This window comes from Bufo bufo, chromosome 2 (assembly GCF_905171765.1).
Source record: "Bufo bufo chromosome 2, aBufBuf1.1, whole genome shotgun sequence".
NCBI classification, from domain to species: Eukaryota; Metazoa; Chordata; class Amphibia; order Anura; family Bufonidae; genus Bufo; species Bufo bufo.
Window position 1 is genome coordinate 294,383,406 of NC_053390.1, and position 4,425 is coordinate 294,387,830.

Here is a 4,425-nt window from a genome sequence, read left to right on the forward strand (position 1 = left end):
GTCCATTTGCACAACCGCAAACTCCCCATTTGCACAAGGTTGGATACCAAGCTAGCCATGTCTCGTTCCTTGTCCTCACTGACGTCATTGAAGGTCTCTTCCTCCACCCAGCCACGTACAACACCAAGGGTCCCTGAAAGGTGACAACAAGCCCCCTGGGACGCCTGCTGTGGTTGGTCTTCCACCTCATCAAAGCCACCTTCCTCCTCTGACTCCTCTTCTTCAGACTCCTCTCTCTGCATTGTCTCAGGTCCAGCAATCGACGACGACAAGGCTGCTTCTGGTGGTGATGGTGACCACAACTCTTCCTCTTCATGCTCATCTACGGCCTGATCCAGCACTCTTCGCAGGGCACGCTCCAGAAAAAATGCATATGGGATGAGGTCGATGATGTTGCCTTGGGTTTGACTGACCAGGTTTGTCACCTTCGCAAAAGGACGCATGAGCCTACAGCCATTGTGCATGAGCGTTCAGTAACGCGGCCAAAAAATACCCAGCTCCGCAGAGGCTGTCCTCTTTTTTTTTTATTAAAAAAAATCTGTTCTTAACAGTTTAATCTCTGTTATGTCCCCTATCAGGGGCCGGTGTATGGAATAGATTTTAGGAATCGGGAGATGGAAAAGATGCTTGGTCAGTCCTCTTACTTCCAATTTGGGGCACTGCGCGTGCGCCGTGTAATGTACTGTGCAATCCCAATATGAGTGGTGTGTTTAAGTAGTACTATTCCTATCAGGTTAATCCCTGTTACGTCCCCTGTCAGGGGACGTGTATGGAATAGATTTTAGGAACCTGGAGATGGAAAAAGATGCTTGGTCGGTCCTCTTACTTCCAATTTGGTGCACTGCGCGTACGCCTTGCAATGTACTGTGCCACCAGATATGAGTGGTGTGTTAAGTAGTACTATTCCTATCAGTTTAATCCCTGTTACGTCCCCTATCAGGGGCCGGGGTATGAAATAGATTTTAGGAACCGGGAGATGGAAAAAGATGCTTGGTTAGTCCTCCTACTTCCAATTTGGGGCACTGCGCGTGCGCCGTGCAATGTACTGTGCCACCAGATATGAGTGGTGTGTTAAGTAGTACTATTCCTATCAGTTTAATCCCTGTTACGTCCCCTATCAGGAAAAAATTAGGTATTGTTGCAGCCGCTGCTGTAGCAGCGGCCAGAAAAATGTATGTTTTCCAGGCAGAAAGTGCACTAAAGATAAGTCATGCAAGTCATCCGGCATGCAGAGATAAAATACAGCAGCGTGTGGACCATTTTTAGCCCAAGGCAGCTCATCTCATCACCAGGCCTTTATTAGTCAAATGTATCGCCCACTGTCAGTCCCTTCGGGATCCATGCCTTATTCATTTTAATAAAGGTGAGGTAATCTAGACTTTTTTGACCTAGGCGACTTCTCTTCTCAGTGACAATACCTCCTGCTGCACTGAAGGTCCTTTCTGACACGACACTTGAAGCAGGGCAGGCCAGAAGTTCTATCGCAAATTGGGATAGCTCAGGCCACAGGTCAAGCCTGCACACCCAGTAGTCAAGGGGTTCATCGCTCCTCAGAGTGTTGATATCTGCAGATAAGGCGAGGTAGTCTGCTACCTGTCGGTCGAGTCGTTCTCTGAGGGTGGACCCCGAAGGGCTGTGGCGATGCGTAGGACTTAAAAAGCTCTGCATGTCCTCCATCAACAACACGTCTGTAAAGCGTCCTGTCCTTTCCGGCATGGTCGTGGTAGGAGGATTACTTTCACCTCTTCCCCTGTTAGATTCCCGTTGTGCTGTGACATCACCCTTATACGCTGTGTAAAGCATACTTTTTAATTTATTTTAGAACTGCTGCATCCTTTCCGACTTGCGGTAATTCGGTAACATTTCTGGCACTTTCTGCTTATACCGGGGGTCTAGTAGCGTGGCCACCCAGTACAGGTCGTTCTCCTTCACCCTTTTTATACGATGGTCCCTCAACAGGCACGACAGCATGCAAGACCCCATTTGCACAAGGTTGGATGCCGAGCTACTCATGTCCCGTTCCTCGTCCTCAGTGATCTCACTGAAAGTCTGTTCTTCCGCCCAGCCACGTACAACACCACGGGTACCAGATAGGTGACAACGAGCACCCTGGGATGCCTGCTGTGGTTGGTCTTCCTCCTCCTCCTCAAAGCCACATTCCTCCTCTGACTCCTCTTCCTCACACTCCTCTTCCAGTGTTGCTGCAAGTCCAGCAAGCGATGCTGATAAGGCTGTTTCTGGTGGTGATGGTGACCACAACTCATCCTCTTCACGCTCATCTATGGCCTGATCCAGCACTCTTCGCGGGGCACGCTCCAGGAAGAAAACAAATGGGATGATGTCGCTGATGGTGCATTCGGTGCGACTGACTAGGTTTGTCACCTCCTCAAAAGGACGCATGAGCCTACAGGCATTGCGCATGAGCGTCCAGTAACGTGGCTCCGCAGAGGCTGTCCTAGCACCCCGGTCATTCAAATACTCGTTGATGGCTTTTTCTTGTTGGAGCAGGCGGTCAAACATTAGGAGTGTTGAATTCCAACGTGTCGGGCTGTCGCAAATTAAGCGCCTCACTGGCATGTTGCTTCGCCGCTGGATATCTGAAAAGTGTGCCATGGCCGTGTAGGAACGCCTGAAATGGCCACAAACCTTCCTGGCCTGCTTGAGGACGTCCTGTAAACCTGGGTACTTATGCACAAAGCATTGTACAATCAGATTCAACACATGTGCCATGCACGGCACATGTGTCAACTTGCCCAAATTCAATGCCGCCAACAAATTGCTTCCGTTGTCACACACCACTTTGCCGATCTCCAGTTGGTGCGGAGTCAGCCACTGATCCACCTGTGCATTCAGGGCGGAAAGGAGTGCTGGTCCGGTGTGACTCTCTGCTTTCAGGCAAGTCAACCCCAAGACGGCGTGACACTGTCATATCCGGGATGTGGAATAGCCCCTGGGGAGCTGGGGGGTGCAGTTGATGTGGAGCAAGACGCAGCAGCAGAAGAGGACTCAGCCAAGGAGGTTATGGAAGAGGATGGAGTAGGAGGAGTAGAGGAGGTGGCAGCAGGCCTGCCTGCAAGTCGTGGCGGTGTCACCAACTCCTCTGCAGAGCCACGCATTACATGCTTGGCAGCCGTCAGCAGGTTTACCCAATGCGCAGTGTAGGTGATATACCTGCCCTGACCGTGCTTTGCAGACCAGGTATCAGTGGTCAGATGGACCCTTGCCCCAACACTGTGTGCCAGACATGCCATGACTTCCTTTTGCACAATCGAGTACAGGTTGGGGATTGCCTTTTGTGCAAAAAAAATTCGGCCGGGTACCTTCCACTGCGGTGTCCCAATAGCTACAAATTTTTGGAAGGCCTCAGACTCCACCAGCTTGTATGGTAAAACCTGGCGAGCTAAGAGTTCCGACAAGCCAGCTGTCAGACGCCGGGAAAGGGGGTGACTTTGTGACATTGGCTTCTTACTCTCAAACATGTCCTTGACAGACACCTGACTGTGGGCAGATGAGCAGAAACTGCTCAAGGCGAGAGACGGAGTTGCGGATGGTTGAGAGGGGGCAAGGAGGACAGCAGTGGTTGACGTGGCTGAAGATGCTGGACCAGGAGGAGGATGGCGGCTTTGAGTTTGTGTGCTGCTTGTACTTATGTGTTGATCCCATAGGCGTTTGTGATTTGAGATCATGTGCCTTCGCAAAGCAGTTGTACCTAGGTGGGTGTTGGACTTCCCACGACTCAGTTTCTTTTGGCACAGGTTGCAAATGGCATCGCTGTTGTCAGAGGCAGACACACAAAAAAAAATGCCACACTGATGATCTCTGCAATGATGGCATTCTGGTGGTGGCAACAGCATGCGTTGATTGGCCTGCTGACTGGCTGACCCCGGGTGCCGATGCATGCTGTCTGACTGTGCCACTAGCTCCTTGCGACGACCTCCCCCTGCTTCCAACTCGTATCCTCCTCCTCTCTGTCTCCCCATCTGAACTTTCCCCCTGTTCTTCTTCTCTTCGAGCGGGCACCCAAGTGACATCCACGGACACATCGTCATCATCAACCGCTTCACTTGTATCTGACAACTCAGCAAAGGAAGCAGCAGCGGGTACAACATCATCATCATCACACCGTACGTCCATGTGTGTAATGCTGCCTGACTGAGACATATCCCTACGCATCACTCATTTCTTCCAACTGATGTGTAAATAACTCCTCTGACAGATCAAGTGAAGCAGCTGTGGTGCTAGGGTTGGTGGTGGCGGCAGGCGGGCGAGTGGTAACTTGAGAGGTGCCCAAAGCTGAGCTGGAGGAGGATGGTGCGTCAAGGTTCCGAGCGGAAGCTGTAGAAGATTGGGTGTCCTGTGTTAGCCAGTCAACTATGTCCTCAGAACTTTTCGAGTTCAGGGTACGTGGCCTCTGAACACTTGGCA

At 51.2% G+C, this 4,425-nt stretch overlaps 1 pseudogene; it reads left to right on the top strand.

The window, feature by feature from the left end:
* Positions 1-511: 511 nt before the first annotated feature.
* On the top strand, positions 512-688 carry LOC120992965 (annotated as a pseudogene).
* Positions 689-4,425: the final 3,737 nt, after the last annotated feature.